Source organism: Numida meleagris, chromosome 5 (genome assembly GCF_002078875.1).
Source record: "Numida meleagris isolate 19003 breed g44 Domestic line chromosome 5, NumMel1.0, whole genome shotgun sequence".
Classification (NCBI taxonomy): Eukaryota; Metazoa; Chordata; class Aves; order Galliformes; family Numididae; genus Numida; species Numida meleagris.
This window is the reverse complement of record NC_034413.1, coordinates 55,766,389-55,782,901: the sequence shown is the minus strand read 5'-3', so window position 1 is coordinate 55,782,901 and position 16,513 is coordinate 55,766,389. Positions and strand designations below refer to the sequence as shown.

Sequence of the window (16,513 nt, the reverse complement as noted above, 5' to 3'; positions counted from 1 at the left end):
CAGTTACCAGGATGGCAGCAATAACTGCAGAAGGGAGATCCATCTCCCTTTAAATCTTTCTTACTCTTTCATCATCAGCAGCAGAAGAATGTAACTGCAAACAGAAAATGGAAACAGCTTCTCAAGGTACTAGTAAAGCTTGCAGTCTCAGGGGACATGATATAATTACCTCAATAAAAGTATCAGCTATTTTCTAGTTCTGTGAGCCAAAGCTCCAGTCCAGACCTCACAGTCAAAATAAAAACAATCGTTATACACAGTTTCTTATAATAACCACAGTAAAAATTCAGTTTTAGCCATCACCAGGAGGAGAAAGTAAAAAGTTTTCTCTTAGTGTCTGAGCGATTCTTCAGCTCTTTTGCATGCTCTGGGGAACAGTGACTTGGAGTGTGTGTTGTTTACAGGGCTCCAACATTCTGACCATCAGCTTGGATGTACTCTGCAGAATACAACAATATGAACCTGTACACGAGTGACTTACAACTGTAAAGATTCTTTACCTTCACCTTATCAGTATCCTCAATAACACTGCGATACTGCGATAGGAATAAAAGAGACCAAGAAAGGGACAATGGTTGCCCCAAATGCTTCTCCTTTCCAATAATTTATAAGTGACTAGCCCATAAAATAAAAATACAGATTAACAATAAGAATATGATAGAGCACTGTGTTTTCCATCATTTTTTAAAGTTCTGCTATTACATATTACCAACTCTTGGCTATAATTTGGCTCAACCAAATGTTTTGGTATCTGTCTCATCTGATCTATCTGAGACTCATAAAGTGTGCCTGCACCTAAGTTGTCTATCCAAGTTCCTGAATGACCCAGTCTAACAGTATTTCAGACACATGAAACACAGGATGTATTTCACTTTACACAAAACCACCCACTTATTCAAAAAGCAGAAGGGGAAAGGAAAGGTTTTTTACAGAGTAGTGTAGAGAACAGCTAGGGATTTGCCCAGAAAGTAGAGACCTCAGTGCTTCTTTAGCCTGAAGTAGCTTGAATTTTAGATTCAATTTTCTAGGAGACTGTTTAGATTCTTAGGCTACATTTGTTAAGCTGAAACCTGGGGGTAGCAAGGCCCTACAGAGGGATCTGGACAGGCTGGATAGTTGGGCTGAAGTCAATGTGATGAGGTTCAACAAGACCAGGTGCCGGGTCGTGCACTTTGGCCACAACAACCCCAGGCAACGCTACAGGCTTGGGGCAGAGTGGCTGGAAGACTGTGCGGAGGAAATGGACCTGGCAGTACTGGTTGATGCTCAGCTTAGCATGAGCCAGATGTGTGCCCAGGTGGCCAAGAAGGCCAATGCTATCCTGGCTTGTATCAGAAATAGTGTTGCTAGCAGGAGTAGGGAAGTAATTGTCCCTCTGTACTCAGCACCAGTGAGGCCACACCTCAAGTACTGTGTCCAGTTTTGGGCCCCTCACTGCAAGAAAGACATTGAGGCCCTGGAGCGTGTTCAGAGGAGGGTGACGAAGCTGGTGAGGGGTCTGGAGCACAGGCCTTATGAGGAGCAGCTGAGGGAGCTGGGATTGTTCAGTCTGGAGAAGAGGAGGCTCAGGGGAGACCTTATCGCTCTCTATAACTACCTGAAGGAAAGTTGTAGTGAGCTGGAGATCAGCCTCTTCTCCTGTGTAACTAGTGATAGGACTAGAGGGAATGGCCTCAGGTTGTGCCAGGGGAGATTCAGGCAGGACTTTAGGAAATACTGCTTCTCCGAAAGAGTGGTCAGGCACTGGAATGGGCTGCCCAGGGAGGTGGTGGAGTCACCGACCCTGGAGGTGTTCAGAGAACGTTTAGATGTGCTGAGGGACATGGTTTAGTGAGAACTATTGGTATAGATGGACAGTTGGACTGGATACGTCTTTTTCAGCCTTGGTGATTGTATCACTCTATAATTCTGTGTAAAAAGTAACATGGAATTTTGGAGCCAAAGACAGAAAAAGAGAGGGAGTCAAACTAGCCAAGAGATGTGGTTGCTTCTGCAAATTTAAGCTACAAGATATTGAGAAAGCAAGTTCAGCTAACCCAAGTTAGGCTGGAAAGTACAGATAGGTAAGGCCATGAGTAAGGGGTTACCTCAGAGGAAGACGTCTGTAGGCATTTGTTTTAGCACAGTCTAAAGAACTTAACTGACCTACAGAAGTTCTTCTAATATTTTGGAAGTTAAGCATAGTCAAATCGAGGCTATCCTCTGTTTGCTACTTAATGGATGATATTCCCTCCAAAATTTGACCCAAAATAAAGTTTTAAAGATGTCTGTACACTTGTGATTTGCTTGGTTGATGCACTTTCAGTGCTCTGGATATTTATTTTCTCATGGTGCCATACAAGTGTCATTGTGAGGAACTGGCAAGAAAACAGTAACAGGATAATCTGTCTAAGAAAGCCAGACATTTCTTAGTTCAGCTTCAGTGAAGAAATAACTTGCCACACCAGCAGCTGAAGCACACTATGTCAACAAGATGGAATGCAACTTATTTCATGCTGCAATGCGCATTAGAACAGAAATCAGGGCACGATTACTGCTTGATGTGTGGGGTTCATTCAGGCATAATAGCAGCATTTTGAGAGTGTGGAATGATGGAAAACACCTGGCTTATTTGGGTCTTCACTTACAGAGACAACCTGCACGTCCACTGACAATAAAGCAGCTGGTCACTCCTTTCATAAACACCAGCTAAATATCTGCTGATATTAATATAGGAGACATGTTAAATGTGAGAGATCTAAGCTCTGTGTAAAGAGAACTTATTCCAAGAAATTTCACTGGCCTCTTCTGAATCTAACAGATCACAAGATGAGCACTTTTTGCTGTTGGACATAAGATGTGGGATGGTGGTGCTTTGGGCCATCAAGCCAGAGGGAACAGGATATTCTGCAACAAACGGAAGAGAAGTCTTTGCGCAGGTTTTGAATCATTTATAAGATACCACCAGTGTGAAATTTGGGTTTTGGTTTGCGGTTTGTTTTTTTTTTTAATGATGCAAGAAATAACAGTTCCTTGAAGGGGAGAGGGGAAAAAAAAGAAGAAGTAATAAAGTCTGTAGCAAAGAAGAGAAGTAATTTTGAAGAAAAGAAAGTCTCCAGATCCAAGGCCTAGACAGATCAGAGGAAGAGGATCTAGTAGCCAGGCCACTGTTCTTTTTCCTTTCTTTTTCTTTTAAATTATAGTTTACGGTCCTTTCCAGAGGGTTGCTTTCTCTTCTTAAATGATACAACAAGATATTTGGCAAAACAATGTACATAACATAACAGATATTCCACTACAGTGTTCAGCAACATTATGAGAATGAGACAAGATCACTGACACTATGTAGCTGTGTTTTTCTTTGCAGCACAGCTTTCAACGTTTACTACTTATAATTTTAAATTAATCCTTGAAAAAGAACTAATAAAGCTTTGGTTATTTGCCAGTGATGGCAATTACTCTGCTAGAAATGTTTCCATGTTATTTATGTGTTAGTGCATGAGTGTACACATATTTTGAATAGTATGTGCGATCTGGCGTATGATTTTTTGAAAACATATAATAGTCATAAACATAAATTGTAGTACTGCCACAGCTGAGGATTCTTGTACTGAAGTACTTCCATCAGATGGAGCTAGAGAGGAGAAAGGAGTGTTTAGCAAAGTATAGAACACATTTGAAACAAAGCAGATGTGTTTTCAAACAGCAATGTAACTTTTGGCATGACATCTGAGGTGCCAGCATGCTATGCTCTGCTTCACAGCCACCCCTGCACCACTGGAGACACCAAAAGGGATTCTGAGAGAATTTGTATCCTCTATTTTGATGTTTTCTTCCCTCCCCTTCTCATCATAGCTTTCCTCTCTTATTTTCAGAGGAAGGTCTCTAACCACAGCAGCAGAAGATAAACAAACTCTTCCTTACACTAACCATCACACTGTAAAAGTGAAGAAGCACTCAGTAGGATTTTACAGCAAGAAACTATAAAAATGTGAAAAGAAAGCAGGATCACTCTACTTCATTTGTTTCATTGCAAAAGTGGGGACAATAGTAAGAAGGAGACATTTTCAGGAAATACATTCTGTAAAAATCCTTTCCAGAATTCCTACTAGTTGCTAATGGCAATATTTGCCTTACCTATAACGTTGGTAGTAACATACAGTGAAAAAAAGGAAGGCCCATAAAGTAGATATATCTAACAGTGCTGTTAAATAAAAATAATAGTTCAGAAATAGATGTCAAAATCCTTTGATAGAGCTGCAGTCCTGTTAAAAAGCACCTGTTCTCAGGCTAAGAGGAGATAGCAATTAAAGGTCAAGGTAGAAAGCTGTTTATGCAGATGTTTCATATGTAGATCTACAACAGACGATTTTTCCTCAAAAAATTCACTTGAAGGAGATAAAAAACTAGATGCATTGAGTAAAAATGGGTTAAAAGGAAGCAAAAGAGCATGCTGATTTGGAAGCTGTAACAGTTGTATCACTTCCATGTACTTTGATGCTGAAGTGAAAATCGTAATGATCACACTTCTTCGAAGAATTTGTACTTATGTATCAGAACTTAGAAATACACACTCAGTCACCAGAACGTGCTTTGGGCTGCTGCATGAACAAAATCCCTCACTGTGCATTATCTTATGGATGCTGCCAGACTCAAAATCTGCATTTATGGGAAAAGGAATATGTAATGAATGGACAAATCAGTAAGAATTGCAGTTTCTTACATGAGAGGGAAAATGATGGGAATGTTTTTTCACGAATTACATCTAGAATTATGCTTTATGACTTGTTCTAGCCATCTATTCTTCGATTCTATGATTCTTCGTGTCACTGTGTTCATTTCTCATTTGAATGAAACATGTTTTGGGAGGATACATTTTGGGTCATTAACACAGATTTGTATAACAAAGAAAAAAAACACACAATTTTTGTCATTTAAGATCACAGCAAAAATGGCTTTTAGGTACTACCCAATTTATCAAGGAACAGGAAAATTTATTCAGCTTAAATGATCAGACAACTATAACACTACTTGCTAAAGAAAACTTGGTGAACCTCAGAAAGCAATGGTTGATTAACTGTATAACATTTGTTATGGTCAACATGCCAATAATTGTACATATTTTTAAGCAGTTATTTGTTTGCAGGTAATTTGAGAAGAATTTAAAATTCCAGCATAGAGGATTTCTATTTAAATTGCTCGACCAGCCTAAGGAATAGCTTACAAAAGCACTTCAGGTGGTTATACGACTGCAGCTCCATTTCCAGAAAGCTGAGCCCTTAGGAAGCAGAAGAGTGTTTTCAACCAAACCCGATGCGCTTAGCTTAGCCAGTCTGGCTTCTTTATAGTCAGTGAAGAGAAACAGGTTCTTCCTCTGGGCAATTCAAGCCCTTAAATTAGGCTTTTGCCATGGATCAGCACTGGAAGAAAGATTTTTTTCTCACCCTTAATTAAACAGGGAGCTTGAGGAAACTGGCCAGCTAACAAAGCTGGGTGAAGTTAGGAGCCTTACTTCAGTAGGCTGAATGATCTGCCATGTTTTTCACAAGATGTCAGTACTTGAGCTTTTGCTATATGCTTTAAGCCCATTTTCTGAAAGGGATTTAAATGTTTATGTTATTCAAACATTGCTGAAATCTTATCATTAACATATATATGAAATATGTTCATATGCTAAAGTTTTCAATGGAAATATCTTAGAAACAATTAACTCGTTATGAGTTTTGTATGCAAGGAGTGAGAGCTATAGCTATAGATATTTAAATCTCGTTTGTATCAGTCAAGAGGACACTGGAATACACTAAAAGTCCTCCAAAGCAAAATATTTTCCACTGTATCCTCACATTCTACTGCACTCTTTAGCATTTTGTTACTATTTCTTAGAAATATGAAAAGAAACTTGCTAAGGATGTGTAACGGATTATTTGGATGAAAATAAGTTATTGGCTCCCACTTTTTTACTTCCAAGATGTGCCAACAGCAACAGAGGAAAGAGCAATATATTGCCCTACTGGAAAGTACAGGAGCACACAGCAAATTCAGAAGAAACCACAATTTCAAGCCCTTATGCCATATAAGTCTTGAACCTTGTCTTACTAAAAGCAGTTAAAATTCCACTGTTTAAAATGAAAACAGGTTTCTGCCCTAAATGATAAAACATCTTAAACTGAATTATTTCCTTCTTCATGATAATATGAATAACTATGAAATACACTGGAAATTTGAGGCAAAATATTCAAGTCCTGATATTTGTTACTTCCAGAATAGTATATTATAGCAGAGGTACAATTGGTGGGATTGGGAATTCTGGAATCCTGGAGAGTACAGAAAAAAGGAAAAAAAGAGGCAGGGAAAATTTCTAATTAATTGTAAACAATCCTTTGCTGCCACCAATTATTGGAGAGAGAAAGAAATCTGTTAAAAAGCTCAAGTTTGTGTAATTTGAAAATATAAAAAAACCACTACAGAAATAATGGGATACTTCAGAGCTTAGCACTGGACAGGGACAGCTGTACTTACAAGTGAAAGACCAACTGAACATGACCTCATTATCACTGAGCTCCATCCTGTCCAGAGACAGTTCATGTCTGAACTTCAGGAGCAGCCTCTACTCCCACAGTCCCAGTGTTGCCACAGAAGCCAGTGTATTACCTATGCACTCAAAGCATTTAAACACATAGAAATGATTGACACTTACATCTTGATCAAATCAGGGTAAACTAGAGAGTTCAGAAAGCATCTTTTCAAGAATTCAAATAAAATGAAGAGCAATTCCTCAGTAAATGAATATTATGTATTTAGCATAACTTGCTAGACTTTTATGGCATGCCTGTTTTCTGATGCTAGCTGGAACTTACACAGAAATTCCTGGCACTTTCAGTTTCCAGTATTGCCTACAAACCAGACTGGGTAGATAGGAATTCTGGGAAAACAGAGACAAAGGTTAAGATCAGTTTGTGTCCCTGGGAAGAAATACTCAAATGGGACTATTGTTACCTTGAGGCACATGAGGTGTTTTTATCTCACACCTGCTAACTTAACTAACAATATTCAAGAAGATTGTTATTTGTTTGTTTGTTTGTTTGTTTACTTTGAACTCTGTGGACAAAGTTCCTAATGAAAATATTTAAAGACTAAGTTAATGTTATGCATTCAAGAGTACCTAGTGTGTTTTGACAAGGAGAGGTGTGCTGCCACATCTCGCTCTTACTAACACAGAAGGGTTGGCTGGGGACGTGAGGGCTGGGGGTGGTCTGGGATGCAGTGACCATAAGATAGTGGAATTGAGAACCTTGTGGGAAGAAGCAAGGCAATAAGTAGGATTGCAATCCTGGACTGTAGGAGAGCCAGCTCTGACCACTTCAAGGATCTGCTTGGAGGATGCCACTTTCCAATGGTAAAGGAGAGAGTCTCTGGTGAGATTCTGGCAGCAAGATAGAAGTAGAGTTTTTTATTTATGTCTGCTGTTTACTTTTCTTTTTAAGTTTCTGGAGAAAAAAATAGAGAGTTGTATGTAAACCAGAGATGAGAATGCAAATTCTGATTTTAACTTAACGTCTATTTTATCTTGGTGAAAGTCTGGAGCCTTGTTTCATCTTATTTAGTCTCTTCCTAAATGACATGAAGCAAGATACAGAGCCATAGGTAAAATTTTTACTTTTTTTTTTAAATCAGCTTTGCAGAAACTACCCTAAAATATGGCAACATAAACCTACTCGAAAATATGTGCTCAAGACACTTCTTAAGTATCAAGACATCCAATTCATCTTCAAATACAATACAATTTAGAACAGTTGATTACTTTAATTGTCTCACAGTTTGAACTGTTGGATATATATATATACAAAAGTTACTTAAAAACTGTAAATATTTTATTCACAATATCTTACCTTTTGAAAAGGGCATTCAGATTTTCATTTGTTTTTCTTTTCCTTATGACATTATTACAAGAAGCTGATAATTTACATCATTGAGAAATCCCAAGTAAATATTGGGTTTATGAAGTCTATTCATATGCATAATGTTTGGTTTTATCTTAGAAGTACTTTGTTGAAGTCAATGTCAGTCATGTCTTAATGAGTCTTCTGGGAACTCTCTAGAGTAATTTTACTCTTTCAGATTTTTCTGAGTTCTGTGCTCCTTCTAGATGAGGATATACACACTAGGCTTCTCTCACAGCCTTTTAAATGAAACAATCTGTGTAAGAGTTAAGACAACATTCTCTACACAAGTGACTTGATTCATACAGAGAATTTTCTCAACCCGTTTCCATTCTGTTTTTCTAAGGTTATTAAATGCTATCAGAGAGCAGTAGGTGACAGGTCCTGAAGCTTCTAGGTCTGGTGCAAAATCCACTAAAATTGGTTGGAATCACACAGAAACTTTAATGAGCTTCAGGTCAATCCTTTAAGCCTCTATTTGCCTTCATTGGTAATTTCCTCATAGTGGCTGCAGTTTCAAACCTACCTCAAACCTCATCTAGAGTGACCACCGCTCACACAGGGAGTAGATTGCCCTCTGAATTTATCTAGAGCAACGAATGGTGTGGTCAGACAGTGGAGGGTCAAGCAGCTGGTGCTGTGGAGATCTGATATTTACATTATACATTAATGTATATACATAATATATATACATATATATATTATATACAATATATATACATAATGCATATACATTATATATATACATATATACATTACATTATATTTATTTTCCTTTGTTTCAGTTTTTAATTTTTACTTTGGACTAGTTGTAGTTTAGACCCATTAACTGAATCTACAATTGCAGCTGGAGTGTGAGAGATGTGCTCCTGTTGTGCATCTTCCAGTTTTGTTTCATTCAGAAGGAATTTATTAGCAGTCTGAGGCTGCTCTGCAGTGTAATCCAAAGTACAGTAGGTAGGGACAATTGAGAGAATCACTGTACACCTTCTCTTAACTGAAATGTTAAGTGCTGCTAACGTTAGTGTTAAGGGTTAAGTGTTAATGTCAAGAGTTCAGCATCCTCTCTGTACAACTTTAACTCTGTTGCTAAAACAACAAAAACATCATTTGTTATATGTGTGCTGAATCTGGAAATTACTCTTTCATAAACCCACCTGATGGTAACATGCTGTCTCAGTCTGGAGAGTAATGTTGTCTTAGGATGAAGTGATGACCTGAAACAATTGAATTTAAGAGTGGATTTATCTTCACTTTACATTGTCTAGGTTCTCTCCATACAACTGGATGCAGTATCCAGAATATTATTCAACCAATATAAAATTCTTTATAATGCTAGCGCTTTTCAAAACGTGAGAACTCTGAACTTTAACATGAAAATACTAAAAATTGCATTCACTTTAACAAAATATGACTTGAATCGTATTAGCGTACAAAAACGTATGTATAAGGAGAAACATGATCCTGCTTCTATATGTTTGCATCAATATTGAACTTTTAAAACCTTATTTGTTTTCTGCATATTATAAACAAATGTCACTGATAGGAAAATGACCAGAAGACACAGCATTAGAAATCTGAGCAATGTCTTATATATCTAGGGTCTTAAAACGCGCTTTTTTTAAGAGCATTCCTATTTCAGGTACCTAGAAGTTTCAATTATTATGAAGTGCAAATGAAAATCTCGTAAAACCTAGAAATATAATTTATTTTTAGATGATCTGAAGCCATGTTGTTAATAACTACTCTAAAATTCTATTTACTGTTATTGTATCATTATCCTAAAAAAGTCAAGAATAAATTGAGTTTAAAAAATAAATCACCTTTCAAAGCATTTTGTGCTGGGGAGAATAATACATTTAAATGAACATATAGCTAAAATACTGAAACAAATGTTAAAATAATCTGAAATATATCTAAAGAACAGGACTACCAGAAAACGCTTCATGTCTATGAATGCATAGGTATAGGAGATTTCAAGATCAGCATTTTCAAATTCTGTTTTTATTTTAAAAAGGTTTTAATTTCCAAAATGCCTGTATGTCATTAGTTTCCTTAAACTAACCAGGTTCACCAGATCTGCCACCAAAGCTAACATCTTTTTTTTTTTTTTAAGACCAAATGTCTAATATTCTTTCTGGGCTAGACTAGAAAGGGCTAACACTCTGAAAACAGGGATTACAGTTGGCTTCCTCTTGCCACACATGCTTGCTTATCAAAGCAGGAGTAACATCCATTTTTACTCCAGTGTATACCAATATCTATACTGACAAATGATGTGTTAAGATAACATGATTTCCCACTATCATCCTTCAGGAACATCATAGCAAAACTCAGAGCTCTGAAAGTCAGGAGTTAGAGGGTTAAGGCAAAAGCAAGACAAAACAACCAAATTGTTCCTTACTGCTGCACTGATATGTTAGAAAAACTAATATGTGTTAAAGATCACCCATATGGTATCCCATGTGTGAAGACTAAAGCACTGTAAAGTTTTTTGCATGGAATGCACATTGTACGTGTAGCGTATCAGAACACAACCTAAGCAAGAATCAAAGCTGATATTGAAGATGCATTGTTAAAAAATGTGTTTTGCTGAACTCTGTAGTTTGGGGAGGTACAAGAACCTGCCAGACAAGCAGGTTCTTAACAGTTCCTGTTAAGCTGTCAGTTAATTTCAGATGATTAAAAGGAAAGTGCTCTTGGTGGCATTAGCATCCAGTTCCGTGTTTTTGCTGCCATACAGACATGCAGTTAATCTTCACAGCCCTTAGCAAAGTGGGAAAGGAAGCTTTAAATTTCCTAGGTGCTCCTCATTCAAGCTGTACATCTGGAGTAGTGGAAAGAAGAATATAAACGGATTTTGAAATGTTTCGAGGACAGAGTCACTGAACCGGAGGGAAAAGTAGGGAAAAGTCCAGGCTAATGAACTGACATTTATATTCCATTGTACTTACAATAACTGAAATGTATCTTTCTTGTTTTTCCCTCACTTCTATCCTACTCCCTGCATTTCCCTATCTCTGCGAAAGGACCTCAGCCTCTTTATCCTTCAGTCTAAAGCTGTAGCCATGCTTTCTGGGATCTCGTGATAACGGCTATAGCCTAAGCACTCATTTTCTAAATATGCGGTTAATGCTGATAAAGCACTTGATCTAATTTGTACCTCTAAAAAAGATTTGTAGCTGGCCACTGGATGCAAAAAAATGCCGTTATTCTTTAACTGCCTGTGAGAATTCTATGACATCAGATACACTTTACAATAAGGTATACAAATGCCAGCTGGCAGAATCCTGATGATTTTCTAAGGTATGCGAAAAGAATGTATTTAAAGCTACTTTCACATTTTAGGTATAAACTTACACGTGCTTGTTGAATCCACATTTGATTTGTTTTCCATTTACATTGTATCTTCAGGAATTTTATGATTAAGGAAAAAAATATAATTTTTCAATCATTTGCAAGTTAATTTTTTTTAATTTTAGAATAAGTATTTACATTTAATTTTACTTTTATTAGAGGAACCACTAAAGAAAAATATTCTAAAACAATCAACTGAGACTTTAAACTTTTCTTTGGGAAGAATGTCACAAGTTCTAATCTCTTGTAGCGTTACAGTGGAACAGAAGCAAATGCAAGGACTGTAAATGTTCCATTAAAAGTAAGTGCAGAAAAATCCTTTGGAATAACCTAAATACCCTATTTTGATGTTACAATCTTAAAATTGTATTCAGTAGGCAAATTGATGCAGGATGCTTTCAAAATATCCTATTTTGGAATAGGTAGAACAGAATTCATTGAAATGCTTAGTGTAATTTTCTGTTTCAAGAAGCATAAAATCTTTGAGAACTTTCTCAAAGCATCCTACTTTAGACAAATCAGAATTTTCTATGAAACATTAACAAAATATTCCAGCAAGTGCCAAATATTAATTTAGCACCAGTAAGCTTATGTTAATACAACCTTCCATCACAAAGTACTTCATGTTTTCATTTATTGAACTTCTGTGTTATTTCCATAATTTAATTGTATCCTTGTGCATTTGTTGAAGTATTATTTGCATTTAATATCCCTAAATGTCCATTCTGATTTCAATCTATACTTATATTCTCTTTGAGGATCAGAGTTTCAGGCAGTATAATTTCCCTTAATATTATCTGGTTCCAATATCTCTCTGAGAGAAGAACTGTTTACGGAAATCTTACACCGCTTGTCAAACCTGAGCATTTCTGTGTTGATTATTCTTCCAAATACTAATGCTGGCAAAATCAAAGATGCAATCTTTGCATGAAAATGGCAAACAGATCAGAAGGCTTTCCTAAGCACACGGAGTACATCATTGTTATTTGATGAAGGATATCAACTTTTCTACAAAGCACAGCTGCTGCATTTCATGACAGATTTTGTGCTGTGGGTTTTTTTTCTGAATAGCTATACACACAAATTAATACAAATTAATAATCAGGATGATATCATTATGATGTGTTTTGCTCTTCAAAAAATTTCACTGCGGAACTAATGAGAACAGGCTGGCTTCTCAGAAGAAAGTAATGCAAAGAAATTATTGCATATACAGTACCTATGTTACAAAGGTTTCGTAGATATGAGCATTTTATTTTTGCAGTTCAGAAGCCTGTATCTCTTAAGATGCTAATTAATCTATTTTATCTGATTGATTCTGAATTGCATATAATGTTTAAGACTAGAATTTTTGTTTTGTTTGAAAATTTCAGGTGATTAGCTAATTCTTACCGCGCCAAATGCTAGTTCTGTTCTGATGATTGTTTTTAGTGTTGCATATGGAAATTCATTCCTCCCATCATCACTTCCTTGACTTCTTTCTAAAGTCAGGAGACTTTGGTCAAGCTGGATATCACACTCTTTGTATCTCTTCTTGACTGCATGTCCGATTACATCTGTCAAATCTCTGTGCTTGTTAATATTCACCAAATACTGTTTAGAGAGTCAGAACCCCAGTTGGTCTCAAAGAATTACAGGGCTGAATAAGACGTTGAGAGGTCAGCTAAGCATGACCCAGAGACAGAGGTAAGTCTCCTTACATCATTTCTGATACGTGTTTGTCAAATTTCTAAGGAAGGGGATTCCACTAAACCTCCAAGCTGTCCACTCCTGTCTTTAATTTTCTTTATTATTAAAATAAACAATCTAATCCCAACATCTAATCTAAAACTTTCTTGTGCTGCCACTCACAAACATGGGAATAAATTCTTCCTTTACTTCTCATAGCAACTCGTTCTACACATGAAGATTACCAGATCTCTTTGCTTTCTTCTTTTTTTTTTTTTGGAAAAATAACTCCAGATTTTTCTGGTTTTTGTCTCTTGGACCTGAATATCTCATTACTATCTCTTAGACTCTGACTGATCACTGGATTTCTTCAAGTGTCATATCTGCATCTGGACATATTATTTCAGTTGAGGCTTTTCTCCTAATGCTCTCTGCTTCTAACTTCCTTCAGCTTCTGCTGAGCAGAGCAGAACTGCTTCACATTTGGCAGGACAGGATTCTGTTTTCATATTCCCACGTGGTGGCCGTCCTTATCCCAACAGAATGACACTGTTGATTAGCATTTGGTAGTGATCCAAAATAATTCCTCAGTCCTTTCCTAAATAACTGCTACCTAAACATCCCTCCCTCGATCTGTATTTTTCCAGTTGAATAATCTTTCACATCGCCTTACATTTGTCCCTACTGAATCACGTGCAGTGTTTTTTCTAGCACATCTCTCAAAACCTGTGAAGATCACTTTGCTCTTGAGGTGGATTTAATAACTTCTTCAATCTGCAACATTTTATATGGCCTATTTTTCACATCAAATCCCTATTGCCAATACTGAAGAATAGCTTTGGATTTAACAGGTTTTGCAGGTACATTTTGTTAATAAAATATACAAGACAAAATGTTTTGTCAATGCTGTACACAGACATCTACTTATTTTAGGGAATAAGGCACAGAACAATTTATATACTTTTTTTGTCCTAAAGTAGAAAGTGAGTTCTGCTCCTGTTCTTAGTAGTGAATTATCTTGTTCTTAATTAATTTGTTATGCATGGATTATTACTGAAAAACAATTCTGCTTTCTCAGTATGATCAGTTCGCTAGTACTCTAAACCAGTTGGGCAGAAAATATTGCAGGAATGGAAAATGCTAAACATTCTAGTTCAGAAAGGGATTTAAAATAATAAACACCTGCAAAAGTTCCAATTACTTTTTGGCATATTTTGGAAAGAAAAAAAAAGTGTTTCTATTTATTGCTTAGTCCTCTACAGAGAGTGTTGTTCACTGCAGTCTCTGTTTCTGCTGCTGAATGTGTTTGGGTGGAATGTGGCTATTTTCCTGTTCAGGGCAGGTGTTAATACAAACTGCTGTTCAACATGCTGCAGTTACCTGCACTGCTAGTCAAGTAACAAGCTTGTGTACAGTCAGATGTCTCATAATAACAAGTCAGAAGTCCTCAAGTGAAAATTTTCTGTGTGAAAGAAATGAGGTTTTGTAGTCAGCATAAAAAGGGAAGTTCTTTCCTGCAAGCTTCACAGTGCTTGGATGCATCATTCTGTGTTTGTGAAACTTCACTCCAAATTTTCATGGTAATTTGAAGGAGTGTGCCACTGAAAGATCAGAAGATATTTATAAAATCTTCATTTCTCTTCAAATTTTACTAAGCTCCAATCAGAAAGCAGACATATTTTGCTACACTTATCACAATCTGAATTCCTATCCAGATGAAGTCATTACATACGGTTAAAAAAATCACACAGTCTAACTTGTAGCATATAGAAACAGAAGTTAGTCAAATATTGGGAAGCTTGACTGTATGTTGTAATGAGCTTGTTTAAAAAAAAGTACCCCAATCTAAGTTCCTCCCACGTTTTTTCTTGAGTTTTTCTCTGGGGTACAATTTCATCTCTTGAAGGTGTCCTCAACATGCTTTCATTCTGTACTGGGTTCTGACTGGCTTCATTTTTCAGCAAGGTGACCAGGTGTGCAAACACATCATCATCTAGGTATAAATGTAAAAATGAAAGTATGGATATAAAATTTACAGTGTTACTGTACACGGTGGTCTTCTGAAGGCCGTGTTGATGGAAGCAGGCCAAAACTAAAACGGTACAAATTCTACAACTCCAAAACCAAGCTTGGGACAGACTCCAGCCACTCCAAAATGACACCAGATCATTGCAGTTCACTAATGCCAGCAGTGGAAACAATATAGATGGCTGCATCTTGTCACTTCTGTAGATCTTCTAAAAGGCATTACCCTTGCTGATAGCTGGCCAGAAGAAATACAAGTTCCTAACACTGTTCACTGTTGCTCTGTTCTGTTAGTTTCACGGGTGAAACGTGTTATCTGAGCTCTCTAGCACACAGCTTCGTGTTAGTGACAGGAAAAGGGGAATCCCTTGGTCCCGGCTAGATTCATTAGCTGCCCTTCTCTCCCACCTCATGCTGACCAAATAGATACAGGAGACCAAGCCTGCAAGGTGCAGTGTGTGCCTCACAGCCTCAGAGCTAAAAGAATAATAAAATTTTAAAAGGAGCACTCTATGTTCTGAGGATGAATAGAGACGTGTGCAGAATAACGTGACCTTTGTCCTTATACACGTACCAAACCACTAATCTCCCTCTAGATTGTGTTCCTTGTCATCCATGATACAACTCTTGTTTTCTGCATCATGTTTGGTTTTTTTCCTACTCTATGTCACTGAAATTCATGGGTTTAAAGCCACAGAGCTTACAGGTTAAAATTGCTTTCAGTCTTGTCAATATTTAATATCTACATTTAAAAAAAACACCTTGTTGGAGAAAAAAAACTAATACATGTTTGTATCAACACATTGTGTCTCTTAAGATTGTTGTGTGTAATACTGCATCCTTGAAATAAACAAAAGACTTAAGGTAGTTATATGAGTGAGCGTACTGTGACCATGTGATATACTGCTGTTTCCAATTTTTATCCTGTGAGTTAATAATTAAGAGGATTTTCTCTCTAATTAAGAAGTGACAAAAAAACCCCAACAAATAAATGTTACTTAATTTTAATCTTATCTATTGTCTTGTTCTTTTGTAACACCCAGATGGGAACAACCGCACAGCAGCAAAGAGGTCAAGTCAGGCATAAAAAAACTTAAGTGCTCAGAATTCTCCAAAAGCAATTGAGTCTGCAGACTCAGTTACTATATAAACTCTATGCTTCATAAGTCATTTAAAGACTTAGTACAAGTGGCTTGCGGTTTAATCTTTTAATTCCATTGCTCCATAAGTTTCCTTGTAGGTTCATTGAGCAAGGAATTCAGACAAAATATTTGAGGCCCCCTCTTCTAAAAAGGATCGGCTACGGAAAAATGTACAGGACTTCAGTGCCTGGAAGTGCCTGCAAACTGACCTCCAATTTACTTGGCATAAAAGCCATTGTCTTTCAGGGTAATGTTTCAGTATTTCAGACTGAGTCCATTTACATCACATGCTTACCGTAGGAGACATCCATATCAGTGAATATCTGTGGAAGGTATTCAAGCAGTTACAGCCAAACATACCAATCTGTGCCACCAGGTCAAAATGAGAATATGGCAAGGAGG

General features: G+C 37.0%; 1 long non-coding RNA gene across 5 annotated transcripts in view; it reads right to left on the bottom strand.

Annotated features, from left to right (window-relative positions):
* LOC110399710 overlaps window positions 1–16,513 on the bottom strand; it is a 124,195-nt gene that overhangs the window by 21,688 nt on the left and 85,994 nt on the right. For all 5 annotated transcript variants that reach the window (XR_002439369.1, XR_002439372.1, XR_002439373.1 and 2 more), the window contains exon 4: window positions 9,077–9,136. This is a non-coding gene — a long non-coding RNA (uncharacterized LOC110399710). The remainder of the gene's footprint in view (window positions 1–9,076; window positions 9,137–16,513) is intronic.